We start from the raw sequence: 24,815 nt of genomic DNA on the forward strand, positions 1-24,815 counted from the left end.
ATGGGTCCATTCTGTAAACGTTAAAATACTCACTGTTTCAAAAGTATAGCTACAAGATGTAAACAATATGTGTTAACATGACTTTAGTGTGATAAAATCGCTTGCTAACCTTTTGTGTAAAGTTATATAAAATGTCAAAACTTTGTTGTCATGACGATGTAATGCCGTACACCCTAAAACAACCAAAAAAACAAATTTAATCAACTTTACAGCTTAAATAATACACAAGTTTTAACAGAAGAAATAATGTAACTGCTTTTATAAAATTATAAATTTCACATTTCTGCCTTTAAACACTCCAAAAATATGAACCACTTCCACTGTAAGTGCCTCACTATAACCTCGAATTTTGCTTTCTTTTTTTTTTTTTTGAAGGAGGGATGAGTTGAAATTAATTTTTGAGGTAATTAATATTATGCTACAGATGCTGCTGATTTAGCTTAACTTGTTATGATCCCAGACTATTCCTTTAAACCAGCCTAAGCTGGTTGGCTGGTTTTAGGTGGTTTGTTGACTGGTTTTAGAGGGCTTTCAGTACTTTTCAGCAGGTCAGGCTGGGATACTGGATGTCTGACTAGCTAAACTAGCAGAGCACCAGTTTTTTTCCAGGTTGGCAGACCAGATAGAACCAGCTAAGGCCAACAATCCAGCTTAAGTTACTGTACAACACTTTTATCCAGCAGGAAAGCGTAACAATGTAAGTGCAACTTTAAAAGTGCAAGTTGAAATAAGTTAGGAAACACTCCTGAATGGTCATTACTTAGTAGAGTCTCTTGACGGAACAAGAATCACTTCAATACCAGTCCAGTCCTTTAAGACTTTGTCTTTTTCTTCTTTTTGTCTGCTTTGCTGGCCTCATCATGAGCTTTCCTCTTAGCTGCTAGTTTGTTCACCTATTGGAAGTTGTGAAGGTGCATTTGATTAATGAACAATAAAGTCCATCAAGGTTAATCGAGCTCAAATAATGAGCAAAACATGAGTCAAGTACCCTATGAAAGGGCCTTGACAGCCACTGTGCTAGCTTTGAATTAACACTGTTTACTCATTTAACCATTAACCTAAGCACACATTTTCAACACCATGAAGACTCGTGCCTCCTTGTATAAAACAAAAAGGAAATCTATCTCCTCCAGGTCTCATCTGAGAATAAAACATCATAATGTTTTTTTTTGTTTTTGTTTGTGGAGATGACTACAGAAGCAAACTAGGATTGTGACAACAAATAAACAATGTTCTTTTAAATTAAGACCACATATGATAGAAGGCTGTTTTTAAAGAGGTACCTACCTCTCTGAGGTTTCTTTTCTTGCCAAACATGATCTTGTCGTAAAGGTATTTCTCTTTTTTCTTCATCATCATAATGGCAAGTTCTCTTCTCCTCAGCTTTCTCCTCCTCGGCTACTCTCATGCAGTTCTTCAACTTTACCAGGGGTCTCCTTTACTGACAAGCTCTGAGGGAGAACCAGCACATGACACATCATTTGTACACAAATCTACACTTGTCTCTTCATGCAAGATCAAAGACACTTTTATATTAGGGCGTTTGCACACCTGGCTCATTTGGAGCATTTGTTTTGGAATCTGGTGCGTTTTCTCCCTTAGTTCGGTTCGTTTAGGCATATATAATATGGACATGGCAATTGCACTCAGATCTGCAACAAAACAATTGTTTTGGTCCTTTTTGAAATGTTGCCTTGTGAAAGCAAACCAAAGCAAGAAGAAAATGCAACATTGTAACAATTTTAGCTCCTATTTCAGGGCTCCAGACTAAAAAAATTACTTACGAGCTATTGGCTCTTAACTGAAACATTAAGGAGCCAAATGGCTGTTTTTAGTCGACAAATCATATAATTGCTCAATTTAGATCGTTGTTCAGAAACAAGATAGAAAGCAGAAGACTGCTGATAACCCATTAATCGGAGGTTTAATAAACAGTATATATACATACACCAATCAGCCACAACATTAAAACCACCTGCCTAATATTGTGTAGGTCCCCCTCGTGCCGCCAAAACAGCGCCAACCCGCATCTCAGAATAGCATTCTGAGAAACTACACTTCTCACCACAATTGTACAGAGCAGTTATCTGAGTTACCATAGACTTTGTCAGTTCAAACCAGTCTGGCCATTCTCTGTTGACCTCTCTCATCAACAAGACATTTCCATCCACAGAACTGCTGCTCACTGGATGTTTTTTGTTTTTGGCACCTTCAGAGTAAATTCTAGAGACTGTTTTGTGTGAAAATTCCAGGAGATCAGCAGTTACAGAAATACTCAAACCAGTCCATCTGGCACCAACAGTCATGCCACGGTCCAAATCATTTAGATCACATTTTTCCCCCAAATGATGCTCCTGACCCGTATATGCATGATTTTATACACTGCACTGCTGCCACACGATTGGCTGATTAGATAATCGCATGGATGATTGTTGGTGCCAGATGGGCTGGTTTGAGTATTTCTGTAACTGCTGATCTCCTGGGATTTTCCACACACAACAGTCTCTAGTATTTACTCAGAATGGTGCCAAAAACAAAAAACATAGACATTCACACAATTTTTTTAATTTTAGGGGCTGCAAGGTACGAAAAACGCATCCCATCTGAAAAATAATCTTTCTTCAAAAAAATCTGTCTGTGTTGATGTTTTGTAGAAACAATTCACCCCAAAAATGAAGTTAACTCAACCTCATGCTGTTTTAAAAACATATGACTTTCTTTCTTCAGTGGAACACACACACAAGCCCCCCCCCCCCAAAAAAAACAGATTTTGCAGATTGTTCGAGCTGCTCTTTTCCATACAACTCAAAATTAATGGGAAATGGAGATAATGATAAAAAAAGCACTATAAAACTCATTATATACCAAGTCTTTAGAAGCCATATGACAGCTTTATGTGAGGAACAGACCTAAATTTAAGTCACTTAAAATTTCCCCTCTTTTGTTGCTGTCTGTTGCTGTCTGGGCAACTTTTATGGTGCCCCAGTTCCCATTCATTTTCATTGTTTGGAAAAAAGCAGCGTGAACATCCTACACAATTTATTGTGCTTGTATTCCACAGAAAGAAAGTCATACAGGTATGGAACATAATGCGGTTGAATAATACAAAATAAAAAAAATGTATCGGGCCTGAATAGGGCGGTGGAGGAGTGTGACGAGGAGGAGGGCGTTGCCGGGCCGTGAGAATGCAAGCCCGGCGCTGAATTGTCCTAATCAGCTGGGAAGGAGATAAAGACTAGCTGGAGGCACCAGTTCGTGAGAGAGTGAGAGAGAGACACACATGCGGCCGCTGTGTGTGTCTGTGTGTTTATGTTTGTTTAAGTTGATTTATGTCATTAAAGATATGTTGACTGTTCTGCCGGTTCCCACCTCCTTCTTGCCCAACCTTGAACCCCGTTTCACCGGCATACAGGTACACCCTCCTTAAACCATGGTCACATTCAAAATTACATTAAAAGATTAAAAGAGAAAACAATCTATTCTATTCAAAACAAAAAATTAAATCAGGAAATAAAGTTTTAGGATTTTGGTGTGATTCACCGAAAAGGGGGTGTGAATCTAGTCACACTCCCATTCAGCTGATGAAAACACGCTGCGTGATCATGAGGAAGGATTACAACAAGATGTAGATTGGAATGCAGGTGCGAAAAACTTCATATAAATAAAATAGGCTGCTCCTCTATCGCTGTTGCTTGCGTGCTTGTGATTACCCCTCTGTGTGATTTTGAATTTTGTGATTATAATTTAAGAAATATTTAAGATTCCACACAATTTCGTGATCAGTAATCAAATAAGCAAATTTGTGACATTAAATGTTAACTCACTTTGAACAAAAGGACAGATTTACTTTCATTAAAGCACTTTCACAAGATGCTCTGTGAAAATTCACATGCTAGATTTTTCACATGCAGGTTTTGCGAAACATTTTTCACTCAAACAGTTATGCTGATAATATCATTTTTTAAATGAAAAATAAACGATTAAAATAGAAAAATGCAAAAAAGAAAAAGTTTCACAAGTGGACTCAAACTCCATGCCAAAAATGTTGCCGACCCCTGGTATAGCACTTCTTAAACTAAGGCCGTAGATTATGAACTTTGGTTGAACATGCATTTACAAAATTCAGAACAGATAATCTTACCTTTCCTTGAGATCTCATCTCCTCCATCTTGGCAAGATTTGCCTCATCTTCTGCCTCCTCATCATCTTCCTCTTCATCATCATCTTCCTCCTCTTCTTCCTCTTTCTCTGTATCTGTGAAGAGATTGTCTGTCAAGTAAGCAATCAATCAACACACTCTCAATCTCTCCTCTCTGCAGGGCCATGAGTTTGAGCTTCTCAGGCGGTACGTAATCTCCCTCGGTCTCGAGCATGAATGGTGACAGATGAGGGGGCAGTGTAACACCCAGGAAATATTCTTCTACAGGTAAAAGCATCTTGGCATTTACAGAGTCGTAGACCCACTGGGGCTGAATGTAGTACTTGTAAAGTAATGAGTAATGCTATATCATAATAAAGGGATAGTTCACCCAAAAATTTAAATTCTCTCATCATTTACTCACCCTCATGCCATCCCAGATGTGTATGACTTTCTTTCTTCTGCAGAACACAAATGAACATTTGAGAAAAATATCTCAGCTCTGTAGGTTCATACAATGCAAGTGAATGGTGACCAGAAATCTGAAGGTTCAAAAAGCACATAAAGGAAACATAAAAGTAATCCATATGACTCCAATGGTTTAATGCATGTCTTCAGAAGTGATATGATAGGTGTGGGTGAGAAACAGATCAATATTCAAGTCCTTTTTTTCTATAAATCGCCACCTTTGACCAGCCCTGACCAGTAGGTGGCAATATGCATGAGATTGTGAATCGCCAAAAAAACAAAAGAAAAATGTGGAGGTGAAAGGGGAGATTTATAGTAAAAAAAAAAAAAAAAGGTCTTAAATCTTGATCTGTTTCTCACCCACACCTATCATATCACTTCTGAAGACATGGATTTAACAACTTTTGTGGCATGGATTACTTTTATGCTGACTTTATGTGCATATTGTAGCTTTTAAAGTTCTGGCCACCACTCACTTGCATTGTAAGGACCTACAGAGCTTTGCCTCCGCATCTGAGACCATCAACCCGTGCATCTTATCACATGGCTTGTTGAGCGTGTTGCCACAGAGACATAGCGCGTGTGGAGGCTTCACGCCATCCACTGCGCCATCCGCGCTCAACTCACCACGCGCCCCACCGAGAACGAACCACATTATAGTGACCACGAGGAGGTTACCCCATGTGACTCTACCCTCCCTAGCAACCGGGCCAATTTGGTTGCTTAGGAGACCTGACTGGAGTCACTCAGCACACCTTGGGATTCGAACTAGCGAACTCCAGGGGTGGTAGCCAGTGTATTTTACCACTGAGCTACACAGGCCCTCCACTGGATGTTTTTTGTTTTAGGCACCATTCCGAGTAAATTCTTGAGATGGTGTGAAAATCCTAGGAGATCAGCAGTTATAGAAGTACTCAAACCAGCCCGTCTGGCACCAACAATCATCCATGCAATTATCTAACCAGTCAATCGCCTGGCAGCAGTGCAGTGCATAAATCATGCAGATATGGGTCAGGAGCTTCAGTTAATGTTCACATCAACCATCATAATGGGGAAAAATGTGATCTCAGTGATTTGGAGCGTGGCATGATAGTTGGTGCCAGATGGGCTGGTTTGAGTATTTCTGTAACTGCTGATCTCCTGGGATTTTCACGCACAACAGTGTCTAGAATTTACTCAGAATGCTGCCAAAAACAAAAATGTCCAGTGAGCAGCAGTTCTGTGGACGGAAATGCCTTGTTAATGTGAGAGGTCAACAGAGAATGGCCAGACTGGTTCGAACTGACAAAGTCTACGGCAACTCAGATAACCCCTCTGTTCAATTGTGGTGAGAAGAATAGCATCTCAGAATGTTTTGGCGGCATGAGGGGGACCTACACAATATTAGGAAGGAAGTTTTAATGTTGTGGCTGATCGGTGTACAGTAAATGGGTGGATATGTCACATTCATTCACCTGAGCACAAAGGGAACTTCTCTGTTGAAGAAAAATGAGGTCTTCAAAGAGCTTCTTCTGTTTGTCTTGCTCCAGCTCGGCCTTCTCCCTCGCCTCCATCTTCTTCAGGTCCTCCTGGAATCGCAAGTGTACATAAAAATAAAGATCTATAAATTGTATTAAATAATGAGGACAAAGGTCACCTGGGGTCGCACATGGGTTTCATCATTATGTTTTTTTTAACACCTTCACTGTGTAACCATAGTAACAGGCTCCCTCAGTGAACATGAAACATGAAGATGTGAGTTCAAAACAACAATTAAAGTATAAATTGCTCTCTGAGTTCAACGCTTCACTAAGTCTTGGCTCGTGATGTGTTATATTTTAACAACGTGGTGCTCTCGTGACGCTTTATGCCTGTAGTGAACTTGCACTGTGGAAAGTCTTTGTGAAGTTGCATAGCTGCATTAATTACAGAGGGCATGCATGCTTCAGCAAATGGAGGAATCTAGAGTTTGCTACAAAACAGCACAACAAACACCACTGGTTTATTTAGTTTATTTAATCCTGCTTTAATAAAGAATTTCCTTAAAAACATCTTAATACACAGCTTTGATTACATTTAATATTAATGTATTAATATTCAGTCTCAATAATTAATCATAATATTCAAACTGTAAAAATCTATTTTTTTCATCTTTATTGTCTTTGTAGTTTCTATTTTATTGTAATTTTTTTTCAAGCTAAATTAAAAAACATTTTCTGTCTACTCTGCATTTTGTGAATAAAGTGTGCAATAAAAATAAAATGTGTTATTATTATTAAATTATTACTCTCTCTCAAAGTCCTATTTGTCTCATTTTTTTCACACAAGTAAATTTCTTTTTCTTAACTTATAACTCTACAAAAAGCAATAACATGGTTATACAATGGTACTAAATGATAACCATATTTATATGCCAGTTTTTACACTGAAATCACAAGACACTTCAAAGAACACTTTGGTATTACCATGGTAAATAAATAAAAATTAAAAAAAACATGGTACTACCATAATACATTTGGTACTTTTCTCATTTATATGCTCAATACAATTATAATTATTAAATTATGAAATGAAAACATTTTCATTAACTGAAATAAAAATGAAAATGATTGGGAAAAACTAAAATGCTTTTCATAACTTAAAAACTAACTAAAATGAAAAAAAAAAAAATGACCTTTAATTTTAGTTTTCGTTTTTTATTCACAGTAGGGTGAACATGGGCAAAGTGGGACACTCTTGAACAGTTTAATTTTTTCCCACTTTTAATTATGATCCAAATGCCACATAACCTGACATTATACCTTTATAGAAAGCTTAGGATGTATCCTACCTTAGTCAAAAGCAAATATTAAGAAATACTCAATACTAGGAAGAACAACCTTTTGAGACCCTCTTTTGATCAAACCCCAGATTTTTTTCAGGCAGTGTTGATAAAGTGGGACAGAGGTAAAATGACTGAATAGAAAATATCTAAAATTATTTGAAATTCATCTTTATATTTTCTTACTTTCACAAATGTGTAAATTGTAAATCATCATATGTAACATTTACAAACATCAACCTCCTGAGACTCGAGCGCAACTGCTGTATGCATTTTGCATTTCCCTTTTTGGTTTGTAACTAGTAACTCTTAATAAACACGCAAGAAAAAACAGAGCAAATATTTAAAAATTGATTTCCTCATATGTGGACAGCAGATCTAATTTTTGACATTTTAAATAATACCAAGCCATAGAAAGTCAGATTCCCTATCTGTCACTCACTCGATGTTGTGTCGATGTAGTGACACTAGGGGTCACTCTTGGGAGCCCCAAACACCTCTGCTTTATGAAAAAAGGCCAGTGGGAATTGGTGAGTGGAATTTGCATGCCACTCTCCCGGACATACGGGTATAAAAGGAGCTGGTATGCAACCACTCATTTGGATTTTCTCTTCGGAGCCGAGCGGTTGTATTCAGTGCACTGAATTCAATTTCTTCCTACCGTTCACCTCAAACTGCTGGATTTACGGCGCATTTCAGCGGCTTCTCCCCCTCTGCACCTGTGGAGTGCAGAGAACGCCCTGGGCGCTTCGGCAAAAAAAAACTAAACAGTATATTCTAAAAGAGTATATTTTCAATTCTAAAAAAGCGGCACACACGGAATGTCTTTTTAAAGATGCCTTTCTGTTTGTGTGTTATTCCTGGTTGCGGTCGTTATCTCTCCGCTTCTGACGGCCATCTTACGTGTCTGGGCGCTGCCCACGCGGAGACATCGTTCGTGGATGGCTCTTGTCCTCATTGCGAGAACATGAAAATGGCAACGTTGCGGTCGCGGCTTGCCTTCGTAAGAAAGCAAGCCACCCCAGCGGCTTCCCGCCTCAGTCCTTCTACCTACGGATATGAGGCTGCGTCGGTTAGCACTGGGGGCGATTTGGGGACTTCAATGGGAGCACCTCCACCGGGTAACCCCCCATGGACCTCCCATTCCTCAGCAGGCTTGCTCTCGGATGAGACCGCAGGCTCATCTCAGGGCAAATTTGACCTCTTATTCGGGGCCCGGGAAGACGATGAGTTATCGAGCGCAGCATCGGAGAGCAGGCTCGTCCAGTCTGACGAGGAGGCTTCAGCTGGTCTTCCTCCTTCGGGTATGGTCGCCCAGTCTCAGGCCGACGCGGAGACAACGTACAGGTGCATCTCAATAAATTAGAATGTCGTGGAAAAGTTCATTTATTTCAGTAATTCAACTCAAATTGTGAAACTTGTGTATTAAATAAATTCAATGCACACAGACTGAAGTAGTTTAAGTCTTTGGTTCTTTTAATTGTGATGATTTTGGCTCACATTTAACAAAAACCCACCAATTCACTATCTCAAAAAATTAGAATATGGTGACATGCCAATCAGCTAATCAACTCAAAACACCTGCAAAGGTTTCCTGAGCTTTCAAAATGGTCTTTCAGTTTGGTTCACTAGGCTACACAATCATGGGGAAGACTGCTGATCTGACAGTTGTCCAGAAGACAATCATTGACACCCTTCACAAGGAGGGTAAGCCACAAACATTCATTGCCAAAGAAGCTGGCTGTTCACAGAGTGCTGTATCCAAGCATGTTAACAGAAAGTTGAGGGGAAGGAAAAAGTGTGGAAGAAAAAGATGCACAACCAACCAAGAGAACCGCAGCCTTATGATTGTCAAGCAAAATCAATTCAAGAATTTGGGTGAACTTCACAAGGAATGGACTGAGGCTGGGGTCAAGGCATCAAGAGCCACCACACACAGACATGTCAAGGAATTTGGCTACAGTTGTCGTATTCCTCTTGTTAAGCCACTCCTGAACCACAGACAACGTCAGAGGCATCTTACCTGGGCTAAGGAGAAGAAGAACTGGACTGTTGCCCAGTGTTCCAAAGTCCTCTTTTCAGATGAGAGCAAGTTTTGTATTTCATTTGGAAACAAAGGTCCTAGAGTCTGGAGGAAGGGTGGAGAAGCTCATAGCCCAAGTTGCTGGAAGTCCAGTGTTAAGTTTCCACAGTCTGTGATGATTTGGGGTGCAATGTCATCTGCTGGTGTTGGTCCATTGTGTTTTTTGAAAACCAAAGTCACTGCACCCGTTTACCAAGAAATTTTGGAGCACTTCATGCTTCCTTCTGCTGACCAGCTTTTTAAAGATGCTGATTTCATTTTCCAGCAGGATTTGGCACCTGCCCACACTGCCAAAAGCACCAAAAGTTGGTTAAATGACCATGGTGTTGGTGTGCTTGACTGGCCAGCAAACTCACCAGACCTGTATTGTCAAGAGGAAAATGAGAAACAAGAGACCAAAAAATGCAGATGAGCTGAAGGCCACTGTCAAAGAAACCTGGGCTTCCATACCACCTCAGCAGTGCCACAAACTGATCACCTCCATGCCACGCCGAATTGAGGCAGTAATTAAAGCAAAAGGAGCCCCTACCAAGTATTGAGTACATATACAGTAAATGAACATACTTTTTATTGGTCTTATGATGTATTCTAATTTTTTGAGATAGTGAATTGGTGGGTTTTTGTTAAATGTGAGCCAAAATCATCACAGTTAAAAGAACCAAAGACTTAAACTACTTCAGTCTGTGTGCACTGAATTTATTTAATACACGAGTTTCACAATTTGAGTTGAATTACTGAAATAAATGAACTTTTCCACAACATTCTAATTTATTGAGCTGCACCTGTAAATGCTTTCCCGGGAAGCCGCGAGTGTCGGGCCACTCTCCCCTGAACCCTCGCGGCTCGATGATTGGTTCCTGGGCCCAGAGCGCCGCTCACAACCTCAGCCGACTGGGGCTTTGGGTCAACTGGGAAAAGAGCAAGCTCTCCCCGGTTCAGAGCATCTCTTTTCTCGGCTTGGAGTTGGACTCAGTCTCGATGATGGTGCGCCTCACGAACAGGTGCTGAACTGTCTGAAGGCGTTCCACTGAAACTTTTTCTGAGGCTCCTGGGGCATATCGCATCCTCAGCAGTGGCCGCACTGCTCAGGTTGATGCATATGAGACCACTTCAGCACTGGCTTCAGACTCGAGACACATCGCGTGGTCGTCACGCAGATCTGTCACCGCCTCCAGGTGCTTCGTGGTTATGACGGATGCCTCCAAGACGGGCTGGGGTGGCATATGCAATGGGAACACAGCTGCCGGCTCCTGGACTGGGCCGTGGCTGTGTTGGCACATCAACTGCCTCGAGTTGTTGGCAGTACTGCTCGCCCTGCAGAGGTTCCGGCCGTTGATCCAGGGCAAGCACATGTTGGTCCGGACGGACAACACAGCGACAGTAGCGTACATCAACCGTCAAGGTGGTCTACACTCCCGTTGCATGTCGCAACTCACCCGCCGTCTCCTCCTCTGGAGTCAGCAGCTCCTCAAGTTGCTGCGAGCCACTCACATCCCGGGCGACCTCAACACTAGTAGCACCCTACTGGCCCACCCAGACGTGGTTCTCGGACCTCACACTCCTCGCGACAGCCCAGCCCCCTACAAATTCCCCTGAGGAAGGACCTTCTTTCTCGGGGATGGGGCACCATCTGGCACCCGCGACCAGACCTCTGGAATCTCCACGTCTGGCCCTTGGATAGGATGCGGAAGACCTAAGTGGCCTACCACCCACAGTGGTAGACACGATCACTCAGTCTAGGGCTCCCTCTACGAGGCGCCTGTATGCCTTGAAGTGGCGTCTGTTCGCTACGTTCTTCCCGACGCGAAGACCCCCAGAGATGTGCAGTCGGATCGGTGCTTTCCTTCCTGCAGGAGAGGCTGGAGGGGCCCCTGTCCCCCTCCACCTTGAAGGTGTATGTAGCCGCCATTTCGGCACATCACGATGCGGTGGATGGTAAGTATTTGGGGAAGCATGACTTGATCATCAGTTTCCTAAGAGGCGCCTCATCCCCTCGTGGGACCTCTCTGTAGTCCTTCGGGGTCTACGGGGAGCTCCCTTTGAGCACCTGGAGTCAGTTGAGCTTAAGGCACTCTCTTTGAAGACTGCCCTCCTGACTGCGCTTACTTCCATTAAGAGGGTAGGGGACCTGCAGGCGTTCTCTGTCAATGAATTGTGCCTGGAGTTTGGTCTGGGTTACTCTCACATGATCCTGAGAGCCCGACCGGGCTATGTGCCCAAGGTTCCCACGACCCCTTTTAGGGATCAGGTGGTGAACCTGCAAGTGCTGCCCCAGGAGGAGGCAGACCCTGCCTTGGTGTTGCTGTGTCCGGTGCGTGCTTTACGCATCTATTTGGATCGCACGCAGAGCTTTAGAAGCTCCGAGCAGCTCTTTGTCTGCTGTGGTGGACAGTGGAAAGGAAGTGCTGTCTCCAAACAGAGAATCACCCACTGGGTCGTTGACGCCATCGTGATGGCATATCATGCTCAGGACGTGCTGCCCCCCGTTGGGTTACGAGCCCACTCTACTAGGAGTGTAGCGGCCTCCTGAGCCCTGACCAGTGGCGCCTCTTTGGCAGACATCTGTAGAGCAGCGGGCTGGGCAACACCCAACACCTTTGCGAGGTTTTACAATCTCCGGGTTGAGCCGGTTTTGTCCTGTGTATTGTTAGGTACGAGCAGGTAAGTTCTGGGACAGCTGGCCAGGTGTACCACTTGCACATAGCGTCTTTCCCCTCCCTTGAGGTGAAGACGTGCGCTTTTGACTCCCAGTCGTGTTCACAAGCTGTTATCCCTGGATGACATTCCTCCTTAGCCCTGTGGCAGACGAGTTTGCGGAGAATCTCGCTGCCGGCTCAGTACGTGTGCTAATTAGGCCCTGTACTGGGGTAGGTGATCCACATGTGCTGGTTCCCCGTAGGTGACCCCATGTGATATCTTCCGCTAAATCGTCTCCCTGTCGGTAAACTGCATCTTCCTTGGGCAGAGGCCCCTCTGCCCCCGGTCACCATGTTTGTAGAAACTCCTCCCCCCTCGGGAAGGACCTACCATGCGACTTCTCCACATGACATACTTCCGACAAGACTCGGTAAGACCATGTGACATATTTCCACTCAAAATACCCCCCCTTCTCTGGGTGGGGTGTGGTCTCCGCGGTGTCTTCCCCTTGGGAGTGACACCCCCCCAACGTAGACATTTATGGCCCCCAGTCGGTTAACAAATTCCACTTTTTTTGGGGAGAAAAAAAGAGGAAAAGAGGCCACGGCTGGGCTAGCCTGTCCCTATTTGTTGGGCAGTCGACTTGTTCCGAAGGACCGTTCAACGCTCATAAGAGCGTTGGGGGAGGTTACGTGATGGCTCCGTCTCGCACCGCCAGTCCACGTAACACAGTTCAGCTAGTTGTGGCGTTTTGTATAGGGACCCCTAATGTCACTACATCGACACAACGTCGAGTAAGTGACACATAGGGAACGTCCTGGTTACTTTCATAACCTCCGTTCCCTGATGGAGGGAACGAGACGTTGTGTCCCTCTTGCCACAACACTGAACTACCTGCTGAAATGTCCGGGACCTTGTCTCGGCTCCTCAGCACAAAACCTGAATGAGTGGTTGCATACCAGCTCCTTTTATACCCGTATGTCCGGGGGAGTGGCATGCAAATTCCACTCGCCAATTCCCATTGGCCTTTTTTCAAAAAGCAGAGGTGTTTGGGGCTCCCAAGAGTGACCCCTAGTGTCACTACATCGACACAACGTCTCGTTCCCTCCATCAGGGAACGGAGGTTACGAAAGTAACCAGGACGTTTTATCAAATTGTTTATTATGTTTCCAGGAGTGTTAGTTGTTCATGTTTTTCGGATGTTACAGACATTACAGCTGATTTTCTGTAAAGCTGCTTTAGTACAATGTGTATTGGGAAAAGCACAAAAAAAATGATGCAAATAATAATTATTTAACTTTTATGTTACAATGTTTTTTTTTTTTTATTATATACTTTGGCAACAAAATCTCAACGTTCTCTCTTTGCACTGTCAAACAAACAAGTGATAGCCAATGCTGAAGCATTTTATCAGGAATTAGCATAATTACAGTTGCAATCGAAATTATTCAACCCCCCCAAGACAGTAAGGATTTACAAAGGTAAGCTTTTCTGATGACCCAGAATTTTTGAACATTACATCTACGTATATCAGTTGAGTGACACATTCAAAGTCATAGTGTGAATATATAACCTAAAATTTCTAAATAGCAGGATTTTTTTTTTTTAAATACAGCCATGTCATAATTATTCAACCCCTACTGCATGTAGCTGTTTCTTAAATATGTAAGGCTACACAAGTAATTGTTTTAAAACAAAATTAAGTCATCAATTTGCAATGGCACTTATTTAAGTTTTAAAATTTAAGTTTAGCGTTGTAAGCAAAAATGTATTTCTATGCAAAAAAATGCAATTAAAAATAAGCTGTCTCAAAAGCTAATAGAGGAGATTATTTCATTACACAAGAAAGGTCATGGCTAAAAGTACATTTCCAAGGCACTTCAATTTCCAATAGACAAAGTTGGCAGCACCATTCATACATTTTTTTAAATATGGTACAACAGCAAAATTCTTGGGGTGTGGAAGAAAGCAAAACTACACCAAGGGAAATGTTGACTTGAATATTCAAGAAGTAATTAGGAAAGACCTGTGGAGTCCTGGAAGAAGGTTTTATAGACATATGACACTAAACTGAAAATGCGTTTTAGACCCATGGGTCAGCAGTACGTCTGGAGTAAGATGACAAGGTGATGACAAGAACGACACCATCTCCACAGTCAAGCACGGAGGTGGGTCAGTCCTGTTATGGGGGTGTTTTGTGGCTGCAGGAAACAGCTATCCTGACTATGTGACTGACACCATGGATTCTTTCAGGTATCAGGCCATTTTGGCATGAAAAATGTGATGCCTTCAGTGTGTAAATTGAAGCTCGGTGATCACTGGACTTTCCAGCAAGACAATAACACCAAGGATACATCCAAGTTGTCCAAAATCTGGTTCAGGGATAGGTCGTGGAATGTCCTTAAATGGCCCTTTCAGTCCATCATTAAAATCCCTCCTATTTTTGTCTAAATTAAGACCAATTTGAAAGAAAATTTAATTTTCTGATATCCCTACAAAAAGTCATAAGAAAGTAAATTTAACCATGTTATTTTGATATATATCATGATACTGTATGATTATCATATTCATATGCCATAGTATTTACAATGTATTCCAAGATACCAAAGAATACCCTGGTACCACCATGATAAATGGCCAAAAAACATGGTACTACCATAATACTGTTGGTACTTTTTATTGTTGTTAGTTTACTGGTTTGTAGTACAGAATTTTTCACAAAATGTCCATAGATTATTTTCATGAGACACAGTAAGTGTTCATAATAATAAAGACAGCTGTAATTCTCTCACCCCTTCAGCAGGAAAATGATCCAGCAACGTCTCTTCATCCTCTACTAAAGGGACCATACAGGCCAGACTGGCACTCAACGTTGACAGTTTCTGAAAGGGAGAATTGGGGAACAGACACATCATTAAACACACTGACATTAACTTGTGCCAAATGTTATAAAGGAGGAAAAAAAGAACATAATTAATTAATCTATACTTCTGTATAGCGTTCAGAATCCAGGGCATAATCTTCATCCGACTCTGATTTGAGACTGATCTCTCCTTGTCCATCAAGCTAACAAGAAATGTAAAAAAACACCAGACTCAATTCAACCAAATCAATTCTCCTCTGGTAAACCAATGGAGTGAGGTTGGGGCTGGACTATCAGTTTTTAAAGAAATGACATTCGTCGCCTTTAATGAGAGCATACATATTTATATTTCTTTAGTGTGTGATACCTTAGTTGGGTAGACAAGTTTAAGAGTCTGGTAAAGGCGGAAGTTGACAAAGCCAAGAAGAGTTGTGTAGAGTTCTGTAAATGTGGCCATCACTCTGTAGTCCACATCTGTAGGGTGCTGAGGAGAGCAGAGACAGCGACATGTTAAAATTAAACCCCAATACCAAAAGAGTTGGGGCAGTTTGCAAAATGCCCTTGAAAACAAAAAGGAGTGATTTGTAAATGTACATTGATTTGTATTCAAAACATTATAAAGACAAGGTACTTCATGTTTTACCAAATAAACTGCATTGCTTTTTGAAGCTTCAAGTTTTTTTCTGAAATCGATGCCTGCAACACATTCCAAAATAGTTGAGACACGGGCAATTTAGGACTAATAATCTGCTGAGTTGAAATAACAAGGTGATGTGAAACAAGTGATGTTAAACAGGTAAGGCAATCATGTTTTAGTGTATAAGGAGCATCCCCCAAAAACAGCCGTGTCCTTCAAAACAAGGATGGGCTGAGGCTCGCCAATATGCCAACAGATGCTTCAGCAAATAATCCAGTGCTTTGAGAACAATGTTCCTCAAAGGCAATTTGGAAGGATTTGGGGCATTTAACCCTCTACAGAGAACAATATAGTTAAAAGATTAAAGGAATTCGGTCAAAACTCGGCGCATAAAGGGCAAGGTCGAAAACCACTTCTGAATGCGCAAGATCTCTGATCCCTCAGACGTCAATGTCTTAAAAAACGTCATGCGTCTGTAATGGATATAATGACATGGGCTTGGAAATGCTTTGGTAAACCTTTGTCAGTCAACACCATTCGCTGCTACATCCACAGATGAAAGTTAATGCTTTACTATGCAAAGCAGAAGCCATACATTAACACTGTCCAGAAGTGTCGCTGACTTCCCTGGCCTTGATCTCATCTGAGATGGAAAGTAGAACAATGGAATCGTGTTTTGTGCTCCAATGAGTCCACATATCAAATAGTTTTTTGGAAAAAACAGCAGTCGTGTTCTCCAGACCAAAGAGGAAAAGGACCATCTAAGCTGTTATCAGCGTAAAGTCCAAAAGCGAGTGTCTGTCATGTTTTGGGGGTGTGTCAGCGCCAATGGCATGGGTTACTTGCACATCTTTGAGGGCATCATTAATGCAGAAAGATATGTAAAAATTTAAGACCAACATATATTTACATCCAGACGCTCTCTTTTCCAGGACGTCCCTGCATTTTCCAGTAGGACAACGTAATCTGTGCAATCTGTGTATTAATATATTAGCCTTTTTCAGTGTTCCACTACACTTAGTACAGCAATACACTGAATTAATCAATCTTATTATATCTGCCTTTAATAAGACAGACTTTACTTGAATGGATTATACAGTATCTCGCATGTTCTTGTAGACCAAACTGAACTCACATGCCTAATTTATATTTAGATTAAGAAATTCAGGAAATGCATTTTATAAATGCCAAAAATGATCAGTGGCCTGACACACCAACCTTCAAAAAGTAAATCAATAATGTAGCACCGCAACACTATGATACTGAATGTTGGTATTGACTTTGTCCTCCACTTCTAATATTTACCCATTTTTTTTCCCTTACATAACTGATACACTTTCACGGTCACTCCCATACACATCCTTTTAACTAAAATAATCCTACTGTGACTCATGTTAATGGTGCTGTAAGCAATGTTAGTTATTCTGGAACTTCTGCCACACTTAGCCACTGACTTAGACATACCCCCTCTTCCCTACCCTCCAAAGACACGGTTGTACCACTAAGACCTTTGTAATCAGAGTTGGAGAATTAAAGCAGAAGCATGTCATGTGCTGTGATTCAATATATATATATATATTGGATACATAGGTCTCTATCAACTTGGCACATTCTGGACACTGCAATTTTTCCCCATTCTTCTTCGCAAAACTACTCATGCTGTCAGGTTGCATGAGGATCATGAGTGCACAGACTTTTTAAATTCCATCCACAGATTCTCAATTGGTTTGAGGTCTGGAATCTGACTCGGTCACTCCAGAACATTAACATTGTTGTTTTGAAACTATTCTTGTGAAGCTTTGGCTTTATGCATGGGATCGCTGTCTTGCTGGAAAACAAATCTTCTCCCAAGTCTTAGTTCTCTTGCAGACTGCATAAGGTTTTCCTCCAAGATTTCTCTGTATTTTGCAGCATTCATTTTACTCTCCGCCTTTACAAGCCTTCCAGGGCCTGATGCAGAGAAGCATCCCCACAGCATGATGCTACCAGCACCATGCTTCCCGGTGGGGATGGTGTATTTCTGATTATGTGCGGTGTTTGGTTCGCACCAAACATAGCATCTGGTTTGATGGCCAGAAAGCTCCTTTTTGGTCTCATCAGACCATAGAATCTTCTTCCAACTGACTTCAGAGTCTCCTACATGCCTTTTGGAAAACAAAGGTTTCATATGGGTTTTTTTCAATAGTGACTTTCTCTTTGCCACCCTCCTATAAAGCCATGACTGATGAAGAACCCAGGCAACAGTTGTTGTATGCAGAGTCTCTCCATCTCAGCCTCTGAAGCTTATAAGTCCTCCAAAGGAGTCATACATCACTTGGTGGCCTCCCTCACTAGTCCCCTTCTTACACAGTCACTCAGTTTTTGAGGATGGCCTGCTCTAGGCAGATTTTATGCTGTACCATATTTTTGACTTCACAGTAGTCCGAGGGATATTCAGAGACTTGGAAATTTTCTTGTATCCATCCCCTGATTTATGTTTATCACTAACCTTTTTGCGGATTTGCTTAGAGTGTTCTTTTGTCTTCATGGTGTTGTTTTTCCCAAGATACTGACTCACCAATAAGTGGACCTTCCAGAGACAGGTGTATTTATACTAAAATCACTTGAAACACCTTGACTGTGCACATGTGATCTCCATTTAATTAACTGAGCAAATTCTAAAACCAGATTGTTGCACAGTGATAATTTAGGCGAGTCGCATTAAAGAGGGTGAAAACGTATGCAACCAAATATTTTGTGTTTAATATTTGTTATAAATTTAGACTAATTGGTAGAAATGTGTTATAACTTTGATATGAAAGAGTCTATTTCTGATGATCAGTGTCAAAGTCAAATGAAGTTCACTATGATTTAATATTTAAATATATATATATATATATATATATATATATATATATATATATATATATATACATATCACACACACACACACACACACACACACACAACCGGTCAAAACTTTTGAAACACTTGAAAATCTTTTGATCTGAAGGTGTATGCTTAAATGTTTGAAATTAGTTTTGTAGACAAAAATATAATTGTGCCACCATATTCATTTATTTCATTATAAAACTAAAATGTAATAATAATAAAAAAAATTTGAAACTGGTATTTGAAATTGATGACTTGGACCAAATAATAAAGATAAGCAGCCAATAAGTGCCCAACATAGATGGGAACTCCTTCAATACTGTTTAAAAAGCATCCCAGGGTGATACCTCAAGAAGTTGGTTGAGAAAAAGTCAAGAGTACATGTCTGCAAATTCTAGGCAAAGGGTGACTACTTTGAAGATGCTAAAATATAACACAGTTTTGATTTATGTCACAACATAATTCCCATAGTTCCATTTATGTTATTCCATAGTTTTGATGACTTTACTATTATTCTAAAATGTGAAAAAAATAAATAAAATAAAAAAAAAATAAAAATAAATATACTTTTGACCGGTAGTGTATGTGTGTGTGTATATATATATATATACACTGTATACACACACAGGCGGCCAAATGTTTGGAATAATGTACAGATTTTGCTGTTTTGGAAATTGGTACTTTAATCCACCAAAGTTTTTTTACATCAGTAATGTCCTGACTATACATTGTGATCAGCTGAATGCCACTTTGATGAATAAAAGTACCAATTTCTTTCCATAAGAGCAAAATCTGTACATTATACCAAACTTTTGGCTGCCTGTTTATGTATATATATATACACACATCCACTGAGGTTGAACACTTTTTATAGGCACTGTAGCACTGTAGAATGTGATTGCAACAGTCACAATTTTGTTTGCCATTTACAAAGTCTTGGGAGCCATTCAGAGCAAAAAATAGATGCAATGCAAAGAATAGAACAAAACGTAGGTGTCCTGAGATATGTTTGAAGTTCTTTTTAACTTGAAACTTTGCCCTCCTGTGCAAAATGCTAAAAAAACAAAAACAAGGACGTCCGTCTAGCACCTTTACACAGAAAATCAATTGAAAAAAAGCACAGATGGACACAAAAACGCATCAGGTATAAACACCCCACAAGGCTGTCACGGAGATATTTTAAGACACCTAATTTAGTGATATCTATTTTTCTTTACACAATTCCATACCTGTTCCTTGTCATTTAGAACACTAATTGTAGTGACTCTCATCTGAAGACAAATGGGGTTAAACACCTTACTCAAAGGCACGGTCGTGACAGATGATCTTGTAAACTGTTCAGTTCACAGGTTGTCCCTCTCTGGGATCAAACCGGCTTCCCTTGTGCTTTTCATGTGTATGACTTCAGTAGATCAGAAACAAATAAGTGATCTAGCCAATCAAGAGCTCTAAAGATATATTTTATACTCACATCATGGGCAAACTGACACAGTACAATCCATGTGATGGTTTGTCCCAGGACTTCTGCTTGATAGTAAATCCCCTTAATGGAAAGAAAAACCTGAGAGAGAGAGAGAAAAAAAAAAAGGAACTGAATTATAATTTATACTTTAAAAGACAATACAGCATTAATTCTACTCCATTTGTAGCTTACAGTAAAAATTATGACCAACATTGTGTTATAATGTATAGCAGTATCAAAACCTTCAAAACCCCCTAGAGATTAGTGATGGAACTGCAAGGGATTAGCAAAATTGTGATAGAAATGCCCAAATCAAATTAAACTGAATTAAAATTAGGGCCATCAATTAATTAAAATTTTAATGAAATTAATTAGACTACATGATGTGCCAATTAATCAAATGCACGAGGCACCCACACAGAGCGCTGACTGCCCCCTACTGCATCAAGATGGTACAACAAACTTGATTTGCTCCAATGAACATTCCTTATTACAGAATTTATGTACAGGTCGGGGTTGATAAATTGCGTTAAGGTTTTTAACACGTTATTTTTTATATAATTAATCATGCTAAATTACTGTAGTAAATCGATGGACCTAATAACAAATCTAAAAAAAACAAAAAACAAAAAACAAAAAACAGATAAATAAAACAATTATATTATAAAACGTTACTTAGTAAGGGATAATGCACAATCATCTGGTCATTAACGCAAAATTACCCTGAAAAGGTGATCAGGACCACCACTAAAAGCTTATAAACTGGCTACTAACCAAATAGTCAAATAATGGATATTTATGGCTGTCAAGATTATGAAATTTGGCTGACGATTAATTGTCAAACAAACAAAACTACCTTTCTCAGGGAGCGCGAGGAGATAAAGTAATTCATCCACTCACCGCCAAGTCTCCGGCACAGTTGAATTGTCTGAATGTGGCATTTTCCTGTGCGGGCAAATGTAGAGAACAGGAAACACATAGAGAGGGCATCATCCACATCCCGGAGGGCATTAAAAAATGTGGGATATCTGACAAAAACAAACTTATTTCAGAGATAGTATAGGAAGAGGAGACAGCCCACTCTTAGAACAATGAATTGGAAAAATACGCTACATGGTGGTAACAGGGAAGGAAGTCCAGTTAAAAGAGCTGATAACCTTTTTGGTAAAGGTTTTTCTTCTTATTTTATTTAAGAATGTGCATATGCATTAGCTGGACCAACACAAAAAATAAAGGAAAAATGTAAAAAACATGACTGGAGCTAAAGTGGCTGAATCAATGATCCCATTGATGTCTGACTTTGGTGATTTAATGTTTTGGAGACTGGTCTTTTGTTAAAGCAGATAGCCACTTTACTTGCATATCTGGAAAATAGCTGATAGCCTTGTGTCCAAGATTAACACTTTTTAACATGCTTCAAATGTACATGCAGTTGCAAAGGAATTGCGTAATTATTCAATACCGTATATGACTGCAACTATTGAAATATCTACAGCACTGAGAACCAACATTCTTGAGTTGCCAGATAACATTATTTAGTTGATTTGTAGGACATGACACAACTAACTACAAACGTGTTTTTTATTAATGTGTTTAAATTAAATAGTTGTCACATAATTGCATCAAATCCAGTCTGAAGCTGCATTGCATTATTTAGTCAAATCCATTTCTCGGATAATCACACAGTAAATTAATCTGTATGAACAAAAATATGGAATCACATTCCAAATTTGCAAGCAAAAATCCAATGCTTGCTTATGTAACTGTTGGATGGCTGGAGAGACAGACAATCTGTGTTTTGAAGCAAAAGCGTCAATTAATCAATTCAATACTGTATTCTATCATGTGACTTTTAAAGGTTTTCACAACTTACGAAGACCTGTCTGTAGCCAAGGATCAAGAATCTACACATACTCATAACAAAAATAAATAATTTCTTATCACATAACATTGTCAAGACACACAATTAAGATGTTAAATGGTTACTCCTTTCAAAAATGAATACCGGTATTCATCATTTACTCACCTTTATGTCGTTACAAACCCATACAACTCTCCTTGTTCTGTAGAACACAAGAGACATTTTGAGGAACATTGAGGAATATGCCGTTCTTTTTTTTTTTTTTTTTTTTTAAAGTGAACCGAGACTGCTGGTCCCAAAATTCTGTGTAACATCTCCATTTGTGTTCCACAGAAGAAAGAATGTCATACAAGCTTGGAACCACATGAGAGTAAATAAATAAAAGAATTTACATTTTCTGTCCCAGTGACAAAGGCAATTAAAGGATGGTTGAAGGGCGCCCTCTGCTGTTCATAGACAGCATTAAGTCTGTTCTCACCTCTCTTTAATGATGTGGTCCAGTTTGTGTCCAGGCTTGTTCTAGGCACTTCTCTCCACTCCACTCCACTCCACTCCACTCCACTCAGCCTTGCCATATGCTATCCGCAGTTTACGCACAAAAATCTACATCAAGGAATATACAGTGAGCACACAAACAGTAGTGTCTCTGGGTAATCATTAGAACATTGATCATTCAAGACCCCATCAAATCTAAATTAGAGTCTTGTGGCTTTTAGTTCATGTCTATTTGTTTTGAGGCCATCTATATGCTGGTGTATGCCTGAAAGTTGACAAAACACATTTTTAGCATTTAAAATTCACAACATTTCTATTCCAGTAAAATGGAACAAATATAATGATGACTCATCTTGCACTTAGAGGTGTATTTATAGTTGTAAGGGGGAAGTCACCCACTGGTCCAAGGACGGTATCCAATGGCATAGCTGAAGGTCTCCTGCGTGTTCTGTCTTATCGTGCGCGACATTAAATAATACTTTGATTATTTGATTTGAGTTCCATGTTTTATTAATCTTATCATTAATTATTTTCTTTATTTCATCTGACTCCAATTATGAAAAACCTCACTGATCTATCTATGCTCTGAATTTTAGTAATTCTCTCTTCTAGATTGCATTTGTTATTTCAATGTTATTTGGGTCCTGTGCCGGCCGGACACAGGTCCTTTAACTACAAATTCATCAGTTTCAGATATTAGTAAGTTTTAGACTAAGTCCTTATAGGTTCTCGGCTTTATCTGTTTAGTCTTATTTGGCTAAGTTCATATAGATTCTCGACTCACCGTTTAGCCCCAGTCAATTAAGTTCTGTTTTACAGATTCTCGGTCCTACCCTAAGTATTCCCATTTAAATCTACTTGGATTCTATAGATTCTAAATCTACTATAGATTCTCGGTTTGCCGTTTAGCCTTTTACATACTTAACTAATGGGTTACTTCTGAAATAGCTTAATTAAGCCAACTCTGACCATAGATTTGTAGTTAATAAGAAATATACTAGAAAACAGTCCTTCAGAATGAACCATAATAACAATTTATTTACCAGGTAATAGTAATACATTCAAACAATCCAATTAAAATAATAAATCAAACTCAAAGCTATCAGTGAATCAAGCATAATAATATAATTAAAGTTGCATTCCATTCAAACATTTACCAAACATAAGAAATACAAATTGCAATTACCTGATAGAAAAAACTACACACAATGTTTACTGTGTGGATCTTCTGGCTGCAGAGAGACTGGTACAGCATGGGAGATCTGGCTTACAGATTGCTTCAAACATTTATCAGTAATAAGAAATACCTGGTAGAGAAAAAATACATGCAAACGGCAGAGCATGGGAGATCTGGCTTACAGATTCCCTGAGCTCCTCTGCCATCCTTACTTAAGTACCAAACGATTCCATTGTTATTTCAGATGTGTGTGTGTTTGATGTTATTTAGGATTTGGTTTACAATTTAGAGAGTTGTAAGTCGACCTTTGAGTAGGTTGTTTGATGTTTACAAAGAATGCACCTAATCTGCATACAGCATCTGGTCTCTGTGTGAGACTTGGGAGGGGCATGCCCCGGACAGAATACTGTATTTTACTAAGTTCTTAAATCTTACTTGTGATTTGACTTTGCTGAAAGGGAATGAGACCGTTTTACCAGTTGCACTGAGACCTCTTGAATGATAACAAACATGTATGATCAGAAAACCTTTTACATTACAGAACATGATAAGTCATAACTTAGTTTTTAGTGTCCTTAAAGTGACCTGAGGTGAGAGAGAGAGAGCAGATGTGAGTGTGATTCGCGTTTTATGGTCCCCAATCAGTGGGGTGTGTTTTCTCAGGTGGAGATGCTACTTCTGTGTGAGAGTTTTATGACGTTGGTTCTCAAGTTCTTTGACTTTCCCGGAAGTGATGCAGACAATTTTTGTGACAGTCTTACACAGTTGTAGTCAGAAGTTTACATACACCTCAGCCAAATACATTTAAACTCAGTTTTTCACAATTCTTGACATTTAATCATAGAAAACATTCCCTGTCTTAGGTCAGTTAGGATCACTACTTTATTTTAAGAATGTGAAATGTCAGAATAATAGTAGAGAGAATTATTTATTTCAGCTTTTATTTCTTTCATCACGTTCCCAGTGGGTCAGAAGTTTACATACACTTTGTTAATATTTGGTAGCATTAACTTTAAATTGTTTAACTTGGGTCAAACATTTTGGGTAGCCTTCCACAAGCTTCTCACAATACGTTTCTGGAATTTTAGCCCGTTCCTCCATACAGAACTGGTGTAACTGAGTCAGATTTGTAGGCCTCCTTGCTCGCACATGCTTTTTCAGTTCTGCCCACAAATTTTCTATCGAATTGAGGTCAGGGCTTTGTGATGGCCATTCGAATACCTTGACTTTGTTGTCCTTAAGCCATTTTGCCACAACTTTGGAGGTATGCTTGGGGTCATTGTCCATTTGGAAGCCCTATTTGAGACTTCCTGGCTGATGTCT

The 24,815-nt window shown here is 40.0% G+C and overlaps 1 pseudogene; it reads right to left on the reverse strand.

Moving 5' to 3' along the window:
* Positions 1-812: 812 nt before the first annotated feature.
* Positions 813-24,815, reverse strand: part of LOC127439775 (pescadillo-like) — a 28,678-nt pseudogene continuing 4,675 nt past the window's right edge.

The sequence above is a fragment of the Myxocyprinus asiaticus genome, chromosome 4, assembly GCF_019703515.2.
Source record: "Myxocyprinus asiaticus isolate MX2 ecotype Aquarium Trade chromosome 4, UBuf_Myxa_2, whole genome shotgun sequence".
Classification (NCBI taxonomy): Eukaryota; Metazoa; Chordata; class Actinopteri; order Cypriniformes; family Catostomidae; genus Myxocyprinus; species Myxocyprinus asiaticus.